This window comes from Globicephala melas, chromosome 2, assembly GCF_963455315.2.
Source record: "Globicephala melas chromosome 2, mGloMel1.2, whole genome shotgun sequence".
Taxonomy (NCBI): domain Eukaryota; kingdom Metazoa; phylum Chordata; class Mammalia; order Artiodactyla; family Delphinidae; genus Globicephala; species Globicephala melas.
The window spans coordinates 63,248,083-63,260,985 of record NC_083315.2 but is presented as its reverse complement, the minus strand read 5'-3'; the positions used below and the strand labels follow the sequence as shown (position 1 = coordinate 63,260,985).

The 12,903-nt window shown below is 48.3% G+C and overlaps 1 protein-coding gene across 2 annotated transcripts in view; it reads left to right on the top strand.

The window, feature by feature from the left end:
* The window catches only part of THSD4 (thrombospondin type 1 domain containing 4), a 628,347-nt gene that overhangs the window by 55,945 nt on the left and 559,499 nt on the right, over nt 1-12,903 (top strand). The window contains exon 1 of one of the 2 annotated variants that reach the window (XM_030875085.3): nt 755-889. The exons of the other annotated variant lie outside the window; for it this stretch is intronic. The gene's annotated coding sequence lies outside the window, so the exon portion shown is untranslated. Of the gene's footprint in view, nt 1-754; nt 890-12,903 lie in introns of those variants that run through there. 2 annotated transcript variants of the gene reach the window in all.

Below are 12,903 nucleotides of genomic sequence, written 5' to 3'. Positions count from 1 at the left end.
TTAGAATGTGGAGGGCTCTTGTCCTTTGTCCCTTGCCCTTAGAAGGAGCCCAGTGAGTATTATCTTTTGTGTGAGTGTGCGCGTGTGACTGTGCGCCCCTTACGGGAGGGCTCTTCTGTCGCTGCCCTTATAGTCACTGCCTTCTTCTCCGCTCTTGTTTACAGCAAAATTTTCTTGCTGGCTCCCTGCTTCAGCCTCATCCTCATCCTCTTGTAGCCAGAATGGTTGTCCCAAAATGCAAGGATGCCCCCATCCCTCCTGTGCCTCGGTCCTTCAATGGCTCCCACAAACCTCAGGATAAGATTAGCGCGGAATTCAAGGCCTTCCACCATCTGGCCCTAGTTTAATTACCTCCTGGTCTCACCCCTTTTTCCTCTTACTTGGCCAGCCCGGACCGCTCTTCCTTCCAGTCTCGCCACCCTCCTCCCTCCTTTCCTCGGTCTAGACTGTCCTCCCCTCTACGGAATGATGTCTGTCCGCTCTCACCCAGGGATCTGTAGCGTTCGTCCTCGTTAAGGGGCCCCTCTGGTGAGTGAGGGTGGGTTAGGGGCCGGTGCTTCCCGAGGCGGCCGCCAGGGGGCGTCAGGAGCGGCTCCAGATGACAGCAGGAGGCCGAGAGTGGGGGAGGGAGGAGGGACTGAGGGAGCGCGGATCCCGGCTCTCGGGATCGCAAACTCAGAGCCAGAGTTCTCCGCGCGCACCCGAGCCTCTGGCCGCCCGCGCAGCCCGACGCGGAACCCGGGCGCAGCGGGAGCCCGTGCAGGACGGGCGCGGGGCGGCGGCGGCGGCGGCGGCCGTCCATGCGGCGCGCTCGGGGCTGCCCGGCGCCGGGAACCACGCGGGGGCGAGGCGAGGCGGCCACCGGCCGCTCCGGGACACGGACCGCCAGGTGAGCCGAGCTGCCCGCGCCGCGCGCCCTCTGCGCCCAGCCCGCGGGGTCACGACCCGGCCCGGCCGCTGCCAGCCTCTCGGGCCCCCTCAGGACCGCCGGGCGGGCTGGCGCGGGTGGCGGGGCGCAGTGGGTGTGTCGGGGGCGCCGAGGGGCTGCGTCCGAACCAGGCTGAGGGAGCCAGCGCGCGCCTAGTTCGTGCCGACGGCTGCGCCTCCTTCTGTCCTCTTCTTTTCCTGGGGCATTTGCTCCGTCCCAGCGCCAGCACTCACCCCTCCACCCTCCTACTTGGAAACTATAGGGACAGTCAACCTTGGCCGTCCTGGAGTCGGGGCCCTGAGCTCTCTTGGTTGCGGCAGCTGGGGACTGGCGAGTGAACACCCAGCCCGCGCGACCCCACGCTAGCCTCGCCAACCTCCTGCCCGGGGCCGGAGAGCTGGTCGAGTCTCGGTCGGCGCGCGTCGAGACCCAGCCTGGGGCCCCGGCCACATCGTTTTCTAGAAAGCCTCACATCTCTGTGTGTGTGTCTCAGCTAAACCGCTGCAACCTAGCGCCTCTGGGAGCCGGAGTGGATGGGCGGTTTCCGCCAACTCCGGACACTTCCTCAAGTGTAGCCCAAGTACCTGCAGTCCCTTGGCGCGCTTGTAGAATTAGCTTTTACAGAACTAGCCCACACTGGAGCTATCTGGAAGTTAATATTTTTTTCTTTGAAATAACATCAGCCCTAAGTTGGGAAGAGGCTTTCAGGTCGTTCTCAGGCCCACTTAGCATCGGGAATTTGTGGGGTCTCCTTAAGCAGTCCACAGCCAGACCCGCGCCCCACCCCCCTGCGCGTGCCTCCACTGCTGCCTGGCGAGTGTGCGTGCCTGCCTCTCTTCCTGTCTCCTCAGTGACCCCCACCACGCAGCCCTTTGTCCCTTGGCAGGCAGTAAGTGAATCTGAAGCCTTGGTCCTGGGTAGCCAAAGCGATCCTGTGATGCCTGTTGGAATTTGGAAAAAGAGACATAGAGACCTGAGAGAGGTCTGCGGAATCATCTCCTCCAACTGTCCTTTCGCAGCTGAAGGCATCCAGGTACAAAAGAGTCTAAAGATTTTTCAAAGATCACACAGCTCTTAAAACCTGTATAACCTGCGTATGTCTTCTGCTTCATTGATAAAAGTGATGAAGTGGTTGGGCTTAATAGCACTTTATTGGGTCTCAAAATACAAAGAAGTAAACATTTTAAAAAGGTGATTTAAATACAGTGCTACTCAACTCCTATAGATTTTTGTTGGTACCATAGTTGAATTCCTTTAGAGGACAAAATCCTAGCCCTGAAATTAATGCCAGGAAGCAGACAGGAGTCCTGGGACTTTCCTATAAACCGTTGCAGGGCTGGAACAGGGATTTCCCAGAGGTCCCGGAAACAAGTTTGGGTGATCAGAATACTGGAGGCCCTAGTGAACAAGCAACTCGGGTGGCCTCTTGTGGGGAGGGCTGGCCAGATGAGCTTGTGTGGTCTCCTCCATGCCCAGCACCCAGCAGGGTGCCAGCTTGGTCTTATCTTCATTTCAGGCTTCCCTGCCATGTAGAAGTGGTTCCAGTTGGCTGTTAGGAAAAAATAAATAAAATACAGCCTAGAGTTTGCATAAGATCAGGATTGGATATTTTGACTCGGAGGGTTGTTGTTGACCTAGAAATGCTTATTGTGACTGTGACCAGTTATCCTAAAGAGAGTCTGGGTACTGATTGCCTATCCTTTTCCATCCCCCAACGTTTCTCTCCATGGTACCACCTTTCTCCCAGTTGGCTGGGAGTCTCTATGTTTGAGGGTACCAGACTCGGCATCCCAGCCCCTCATTTATAGCTAATTCGTTACCAAGTCCCATCCACGTTCTTTTGTGGTATCCAGGAAATTATTTTCCTGTCTCCATTCCCTCTGCTCCCTCCTCAAACCATGTCTGCGTTACAGTAAGAGTCTCCCCTCTTGACTTCTGGCCACGAGTCCCTTGCTTCATTTTAATCCATCGTCTTTCATGCTGACAGATTAATATTCCTAAAATTCTGATTGCACCACATCACTTCTTTCAAAAAATCACAATGGCTCCCCAGCATTCACTTCTATTTAAATCTTCTCCAGCCAATATTTTTGGGGATCTGCTGTGTCAGGGAGTGTTACAACATGCTGAGGCTTAAACCAAGAGCAAGACAATATCCTTGCCCTTGATTTGTTGACAGGCTAGCAGATGATGTATAGCCACCTGGGAGAGAAAGAGATGTAAAGAAAGAACCACAAAACAAAGCAAAACATTGGGAGTGTGCAAAGCATCAGGGAGACACAGATGAGGGAGAAATATTTTCCTGCGTGGGAAGAGCTAGGAAAATTTCTGCTGGGCTTTGAAACATGGGGAGGAGTTCAAGGAGATGGGAAAGGCTGGAAGGAGGGGAAGCATGGCAGGCAAAGGGAAGAGCTTGAGCAAAGACCTAGAGATGTGAAAGTGTTCGTATGGACATGGTGGCATCAAGGCCATTCTTCGTCTGGATGTTTCAAACTTGCCTTAATTTGAGTCTACTTTATTGATCCAAGAGCAGCCCAGCTCTTCCCTGCCTGAAATCCTTCACTCCACTTACCTGTTCTTTTTATCGTGGCCTTGTATGTCCCCTACCCAGCAGCTCAGAAATGCAGATTTCCCCTCTGCTGGTCTAAATTTTGCCAGGAAGTGGATCCCGGCCCTTCTTGCACATGCCCATCCCTCTCTTCCATGAACCCATTTTATGTGTTCCCCTGCATTCTTTGCACGGTCTCTGTATTCAGCCTGGACATGTCCTAGTGGGCAAGCCGCATCTCCCCAGCCACCCCAAAGTTTCTCCAGAGCAGCTCCTGGGTTTCTGTTCCCAGGGCCTCTCCTGGGCCGTGGGGCACAGTTCCAGCACGTTGCCAGCACCAGCGAACTTGAAAATGTGACTGGCTTTGACCTTCCATCCTACTTTTCCCTGCTTTCTCTTCTTCTCTCCACTTGTGCCACCTTTTATCTTTCTCTCTGTGTGTGTGTGCAGAGTTGTGATATTTATTTACATATGTGCAGATCTAAAGGTTGCACGTACGTTTATCGACTGGCTTCCCTTTGAAGGTAATGGTTTAGAAATGCTGCGCCAATTGCTAACGCAGGGCCCAGGCTGCCACTGGGAGGGGAGCTTCAGTGCGAGGCTCTGCCTTGAGGCTGCTTTGCTGACTCTTGCCCTCTTTCAGGATCCCCCCTCTTCACTCCCCTCTGCTTGACCTGTGCGCTGATGCCGGGCCACCCCTCATCTTGGGCCAGATTTGCCTTCTTTTCTTTCTCCAACCCATCAAAACTGACTTCTCCGGTTTCTGGAGCCTTGCTGGCCTGATGAATTCTTTCAGGTCAAGTTTAATGAGCCCTGTGTGTGCTGGGCTTGATGCTTTCATCCTTCCAGCAATCTGTGACAGGAACAGTATCATCTGCATTTTATGAGGAAGGAAACTCCGCTTACTTGCCTGAGGTCAACAACTCAGGTTTGGAATCTGAGTCTTAGAACCCAGCTTCCTAAGTCTGGTGCGCTTTCCACTATATCCCTGTTTCCTGAAAGGGTTGTTTTCAGAACACCTGAATCAGAATTAGGATCTGGTGGGGGAAAAAAACAGATTCCAGGGTGGAGGCAGGGCCTGGGAACGAGCATTTTAAAGACAGCCTCAGGTAATTCTGCACGGCTCAGGTTTGAGGACCACTGCCCTAGGCTGCCTTTACAATGAGGTTCTAATGACAGGTGGTGAGTTAATGAGCCGCTGGATCCCAGGTAGCACAGTCCTTTTTAACAGAGGCCTTGACCTTGACTCTTAAGGAGTGAGCCATGGAGCAGAGCCCTCTTTTGGTCAAAGGGGTCTTCAGTTCAGTCCTGAAAGCATGCTCCGCACCTCTCCCCATCAGGCTCACTGTGAATGTATTTCTGGGCTTGAGCATGTGCTGAGGGAGAGGGACCAGGGTGGATTGGTTTGGAGACCTGAGTTGCCTGAGGTGACAGTGGACTGGGACTCCCCAAAGAGGGCTGAGCGTGTGGGCGTGGTGAGTCCCACCTCCTTCCCCAGAGTGGGGTCTGGTCACTGACACATCTCCTTCATTCTACAGGCCTTTATTTTGCACCATCCCACCTCGAGGCTTGGTTTCCCCATCTATAACAAAGGATGGCCACATCCTAGAGGGCTGGTGTAGGGACTGGTGCACAGGCACATGGGGCATTAAGCAAAGTGGGTGCCCGGTGTCAGTTTTCATCCCATTTAACTGCTCTGTACCCAGTCAGCGCTTGGCAGGCAGTTGGCGCTCAATATATGAGCTCTAGAAAAAGTGCGTCGTCTCAGGCCCCCTCAGGTCCAGGGGGTTTGTGTCTGAAGGGCTGAATATTGCAACCTTATTTCAAACCCAGGAAATGAACAGCCCTAGCTGTGCAGTAATAATAGTGATGATGATGATGATGATGATAATGATGAAGAAGAATTATCCATTCAACATCCTCTTCCCTCTCCATTTCCTTCCTACAATTTCCCTTTAGTTTCCTCCAAGAAGGACCTAAGAAACAGGTAGGCAGCAGTTTGCTTTTATTGATGGTTACCTGGCCCGGGAGAGTGGTCCCTTTCTGCTTATCTCTTTTCCTTTTTCCCTAATCCTTTCCCTGAACGTACTGTGCATGCTGTCTTCTCGCATGAGCCTTACTCAAGCACATCACTGAGCAGTACCCCGGCAGCATTCTCCCTTAACCCCTCTCCTCTCGGGCGTGGTCCGGAGAGCCTGCTTACACTGCACTTGTCCCAGAAGGGTGGTATCAGGCAGCCCAGGACCTGGGCTGGGCAGCCCTCCCAGACAGCTGGCCGTCTGCCCTAGGGCTGGCCAGCAGCAAGGACCCAAATAATGAGTGATTATTGGGCGCCCCATCTAATCTCCTGCCAGGGGAAATGAAGGGCCAGCCGTGGGCTGGGGCTCGTCATGACCTGCTCCAGGTGGGCTTGGAATGCACCCAGCGCAGGATGGGGATTAAGGCTTGAAAGATGAGAGGAAATGAGATGTTAACCCTTTAGGTTGTGGCCCCCTGAGCCCCAGCAGGGAAGTCGCAAGGGAATTATCTGTAGGCATCTGATGAAAGGGGAGCTTGGCCTCTGATTTACGGCAGGGATGCAGCCACATGACTCTGAGGGGGGAGCAGCAGGGTGAGACAAGTGATGTCTTTGACTTCACCATTTTTCTTGGAGGCTCAGGTTAATTTCTTATGCAAATGGATACGCGGACTGCAGGGAGGCTGCTCTACCTGCTTCCTTCTTGGAAACCTTCTGATCATATCAGCACGTTACAAATTTGTAGTTGCCAAACAGACTTTTCCTTCTGTAACACAGTGCCTCTGATCCTTGTCATTTCGAGGAGGATGGAGAAGGAAGTCTGGCACTGGCTCGACACCATCTTCGGTAGTGGGTCCACCTCCTTCCCCGGGTCAGGCAGCTGAGGGTGGGAGCCCTCCCGAGCCGGCTGCCTGAATTCAGGCCTTGACTCAGCCATGCTGGGGGGCCCTGAAGAGTTCCTTAACCTCTTGTGCTGTAAGTCTTCCCGTCTGTAAAATGGGCATAGTAATACATACATACATACTGTGGGTGAGAGTCATGAGAATGTAAAAATCTTAAAACAGCCTCAGGCACATGGATGTGCCGTGTGAAGGTTAGCCATCACTTTTTTCTCGCTTCTCTGGGAAGGATGTAAGCAGCTTCTCTTCCACACCTCTCACATTTGCTTAGGGTGATTGATCTCGATTGTTTGACCTCTAACCCTCACATGCCTTGAATTCTGGTCCCTCTCGCCCCTCCCTTTGCTACTGGCTCCCTGGCCTTCAGCTGCCCTTTTGATTCCACTCGTTGCCCTCAGCCCCTGCCTCCATGCTTGGCGGCCAGAGCTGGTGGACTGGGAAGTGACACCTGCCTGGTCCTGTGGTGGCATGGCCCTTCCACACCAGCGCTGCCCACAGCCAGCCTTGCTGTGACCTGACAGCCCAGAGAAAAGTGGCTGAGAGCAGGGAGGGCAGCTGCCTTGAAAGCAAAATTAGGAGCCGTGGAGACAGTCTGACCTGGGTGCAAATCACAGCTCTGCCCCTTCTTCTGGTTTCTTTGAGCTCTGGTTGCTTCATCCTTGATTGATGCTAAGAATAGCAACACTTATCTAGTGGTCAAGAGGGTCCCACCCGACAGTGGACATGAGGCTCTTTGAGACTGTCAGTAGAGGCGGAGAGTTTATTGCTGGTTATAAGGTGAGTCTTGGGAGTGGAGCTGTGTGTCTTCAAGTTTTTGAGTCTTGTTACAGGGTATGCACTGACATCCTAGCCACTAGCTCTGTTTAGTGTCTTTTTCAGAACAGACAAGTACTCAGGTCCTGCTTGACTTTAGTGATGTTTTAGTCAAGGCCCAGGGTTTCATTCTATTTTTTTTATTTTTATTAATTTTTACTGGAGTATAGTTGATTTACAGTGTTGTGTTAGTTTCTGCTGTCTAGCAATGTGAATCAGTTATACATATACATATATCCACTCTTGTTTAGATTTTTTTCCCATATAGGTCATTACAGAGTATTGAGTAGAGTTCCTGTGCTATACAGTAGGTTCTTATTAGTCCAGGGTTTCATTCTGCTTGCAGTTCAGAGGATCTTCTGGCCAGCTAAGGGAGAGGGAACTGCTGTTTATGGAGCTCTGTGTCAGGTGCTGGGATTTACCTGCATGAAGTTATTTAATCCTCTCCACAATCCATGTAAGCTAGACAATATTCTTCTTGTTGTACAGCCTAGAAAACTGAGGCTCAGAGAGGTTAAGGAAATTACATGGGCTCACACAGCAAGTGGATGTCAGAGTGATATTTGAATTCCAAGTCATCAGCCTCCAGAATATGTGCTCTGGGGGAACTACTGGGCCAGTTAGTGCCTCATTATAATTATAACCCGCTGAGAAGTCTAACTGTAACCACTTAAAAGTCTAATTGTAACCCACTTGAAAATTTTAAAAATTGAGATTCACCGTTTTAAAGTACACAATTCAGTGGTTTTTACTTTATTCACAAAGTTGTGCCACCCTCACCATGATCTAATTCCAGAATATTTTCAGCAGCCCTAAAAGAAATTCTGTACCCATGAGAAGTCATTCCCCACTCCCTCCTCTCCCAGCCTGTGGAAACCATGACTCTACCTTCTGTCTCTATGGATTCTGGACATTTTATATAAATGGAGTCATATAGTACGTGGTCTTTTGTGACTGACTTCTTTCACTAAGAATAACGTTTCCAGGGTTTGTCCATGTTGAAGCATGTATCAGTGCTTCCTTCCTTTTTATTGCTGTGTAACCCACTGAAACTAAAAAGTAAGGCTGACTATTTTGCTTAGAGAAGGGGTGGAGTTACAATCGCAAAACAGATGTAGCACAAAGGGGGGCTCATTTTTTACTGTGGGCAGGTGTGAAAGAACTGTGACTATGGGGGCAGGTGGAGTGAGTACGGCTGCCTGAGTGTGTGGAGGCGGAGGCGGGAGGGAGGTTGGCTGGGTTCCCACGTCTGGGAGTAGCCGGGATGCCCAGCTTCTCTCCTTCAGGCACTCGTGCTGCCCTTGGCTTGTGCCGCTGGCAAAGCCTATTGAGATGTGCCCTGGGTGCCGTGGACCCCTGCCTGGGAGAGGCGGGCTGGAGGGTTTTGGAGCCGCCTTTGCCACAGTCTGCCTAGTTTCGGTACAGTATAGACAGTTTAGCCCCTGCACAGTCTGCTGCATAGCTTTGAACTCCACGTGGACCCCGGTGTCAAATGCTGTGTGCTGATGACGGCACTGATGATTTGCTTTTTAAGTTTCTAAATATAACACTTTATGTTTTTCTGATTACAAAGGTAAGATATATTTATTGCAGAAAACTTAGAAAATACAGAAAACACAAAGCAGAAAAATAAAAATCACCCATAATTTCCCAACCAATGATGACCATTATTTTCAATGTGTATCTTCCTGGTGTCTCTCTCTCTCACCCTGCCCACACACACTTTTATAAAATCGGTATTATGTTAAACATATTGTTTTGTTCACTACTTTTTCACTTAATAATTCATTGTAAACATTTTCCTTCTGTACTAAATATTCGATATTCTTCAAAAACGTGATTTTTTAAATGGCTGCAGTGTATTTTTTTTAAATATTAATGTTTGACTTATGATAAAAACCCTCCAGAAAGTAGGCATAGAGGGAACTTACCTCAACATAATAAAGGCCATATATGACAAACCCACAGCCAACATCATTCTCAATGGTGAAAAACTGAAAGTATTTCCACTAAGACCAGGAACAAGACAAGGTTGCCCACTCTGACCACTCTTATTCAACATAGTTTTGGAAGTTTTAGCCACAGCAATCAGAGAAGGAAAAGAAATAAAAGGAATCCAAATCAGAAAAGAAGAAGTAAAGCTGTCACTGTTTGCAGATGACATGATACTATACATAGAGAATCCTAAAGATGCTACCAGAAAACTACTAGAGCTAATCAATGAATTTGGTAAAATAGCAGGATAAAAAATTAATGCACAGAAATCTCTGGCATTCCTATACACTAATGATGAAAAATCTGAAAGAGAAATTAAGGAAACACTCCCATGTACCACTGCAACAAAAAGAATAAAATACCTAGGAATAAACCTACCTAAGGAGACAAAATACCTGTATGCAGAAAACTATAAGACACTGATGAAAGAAATTAAAGATGATACAAACAGATGGAGAGATACACCATGTTCTTGGATTGGAAGAATCAACATTGTGAAAATGACTCTACTACCCAAAGCAATCTACAGATTCAATGCCATCCGTATCAAACTACCACTGGCATTTTTCACGGAACTAGAACAAGAAATTGCATAATTTGTATAGAAACACAAAAGACCCCGAATAACCAAAGCAATCTTGAGAAAGAAAAACGGAGCTGGAGGAATCAAGCTCCAGGACTTCAGACTATACTACAAAGCTACAGTAATCAAGACAGTATGGTGCTGGCACAAAAACAGAAATATAGATCAATGGAACAGGATAGAAAGCCCAGAGATAAACCCACATACACATGGTCACCTTGTTTTTGATAAAGGAGGCAAGAATATACAATGGAGAAAAGCCTCTTCAATAAGTGGTGCTGGGAAAACTGGACAGCTACATGTAAAAGAATGAAATTAGAACACTCCCTAACACCATACACAAAAATAAACTCAACATGGATTAAAGACCGAAATCTAAGGCCAGACACTGTAAAACTCTTAGAGGAAAACATAGGCAGAACACTCTATGACATAAATCACAGCAAGATCCTTTTTGACCCACCTCCTAGAGAAATGGAAGTAAAACAAAAATAACAAATAAGACCTAATGAAACTTAAAAGCTTTTGCACAGCAAAGCAAACCATAAACGAGACCAAAAGACAACCCTCAGAATGGGAGAAAATATTTGCAAATGAAGCAACTGACAAAGGACTAATCTCCAAAATTTACAAGCAGCTAATGCAGCTCAATATCAAAAAAAAATTAACCCAATCCAAAAATGGGCAGAAGACCTAAATAGACATTTCTCCAAAGAAGACATACAGGTTGCCAGCAACACATGAAAGGATGCTCAACATCCCTAATCATTAGAGAAATGCAAATCAAAACTACAATGAGATATCACCTCACACCAGTCAGAATGGCCATCATCAAAAAATCTACAAGCAATAAATGCTGGAGAGGGTGTGTAGGAAAGGGAACCCTCTTGCACTGTTGGTGGGAATGTAAACTGATACAGCCACTATGGAGAACAGTATGGAGGTTCCTTAAAAAACTAAAAACAGAACTACCATACGACCCAGCAATCCCACTAGCAGGCGTATACCCTGAGAAAACCATAATTCAGAAAGAGTCATGGGGTAAGCTGGGATGAAGTGAGAGCGTGGCATGGACATATATACACTACCAAACGTAAAATAGATAGCTAATGGGAAGCAGCCGCATAGCACAGGGAGACCAGCTCGGTGCTTTGTGACCACCTAGAGGGGTGGGATAGAGAGGGTGGGAGGGAGAGGCAAGAGGGAGGAAATATGGGGGTATATGTATATGTATAGCTGATTCACTTTGTTATACAGCAGAAACTAACACACCATTGTAAAGCAATTATACTCCAATAAAGATGTTTAAAAAATATTAATGTTTGCTTAAACAGTCCCCTGTTTTGGACATGTTGGTTTTTTCAGTTTTTCGATATTGTTTATAGATAAAACTGCTTCTTTTGTGCATTTTTTGTACATCTATTAATGCATAGCGCTCCTTCTGGGACAAAAGATATAAATACTCTTAAGGTATTTGATACATATTATCAAATTGGCCTTCCAGAAAACTATATAATTCCACAACTGTGCTACATTTTAACTTGAGTTTTACTGTACCTGTTGCTTTGCCGAAGTACGCCTCCATTCCCCTGTGCCTCCCTCCTCCCCTCCCTTCTCTGTACCCCCTGGCTCACCCCACCTATCAGCATAGTACTCTAATTGCTCATATTGTTTTCTCCTTGATATTTGCCTATATTTTAATTTATGCATGTCTTTTTCACCTAGTATGATTTTTATATCAACATTTCTCTTGACATAGTCGGGGTTCCCATTTTAAGCTTAATGACCATTTCCATCATTTTGCCCCCATCATGGTTTCCTTAGCCATTCCCCATCCTCTGTTAGAGATCTAGGTGGTTTCTAGTTTCTTCCTCATCAAAAAATTAGTACTACCAACTTGAATGTTCAGTTTGCTCTTTTGTTTTTTGTTTTTCTGATCTCATGTTCCATTTTGGAAATTCAGTTCCTGGTCATGTAATTACTAGGTGCAAGGCAGGAGCTGTTCTAATAACATTAATGCTGCTGAGGGGCCTTCAGAGAAAAGGCACCTGGGAGGCCCAGGTGAGAGAACCCAGAAACAGAATGGACGCTTGTTTTGGCCTCCCTTTTCCCTTCCTTATTAGGTACTGTTCTTTCCTCGGGGGAACATGGGAGGAACTCAACACCTCACTCCTACAAGGGATATAAGAGGTGCTGCGAATTGGGACTTACCGAGTTCCATGCAGGGAAATTATGTCAGTGTTCGTACGGTGTCCATATATAAATGGCATCCTACGATAGGTGGTCTTTTGTGACTAGCTTCTTTCACTAAGCATAGTGAAGGGGGAGATCTTGGCGGCTTCTCAGATTGTGCAAATACGCTTTCGTGGTTCTGCGTGGGCCTCGCCTTGCGTCCATTCACCCTGCTTCCAGTACTTTCTGAGCCCCGGCCACGCATGGCAGCAGGACCCTCCGTCATAAATGGTGTGAGTTCCAGTCCTGACTTTGTCACTTAGTGCCTGTGAACAGCTTAACCTGTTCCAGCTTCAGTTTCCTCATTTGTGAAAAGGACTAATGATCACTGTACCTGCCGTCAGAGTGAGAGGAGACAGCGTTTATTCATTCCTCTCTTGAAACCAAGGGGCCTTCATGGGCGCTGGGACATCTGTCCGCCTTCAAGAGAAAGGAGCTGGCATTCCTGCCTTGGGGGGCACTTACAGCCTTGGAGGGGCCAGGCGGGGAGATGATGCGTGTGATAAAGGGAAGGCAGGGGCCCAGGAGAAGGGCATCAGCCTGACAGTGGTGGGAAGTCACAGCGACTTAAGAAGGGCCGCACGCTGACATGGGAAAGGGAGGGAGGACGCAGAAGCCTGTTTTACGGGAGGGCTGCGTTCTCGAAGACCTCACAGAATTCAGATCTCTCATCATTCAGACTGTGGTTTTCCCCAGAGGATAGATGTACAGAGCGTGCATGGGTGCGTGGTGCATTCTCAGAATGCATAATTTTGCTCGAAGTTGGCTTTTCACGCTGTCACTATTATCACCAGCACTGCACAGAGGGCTCACTCATAAACGGCCCACTTGGTATCTCAGGACGGTTTGGCTTCCTCGATAGCCAAGCTGCCGATGGTGGTTGTTACT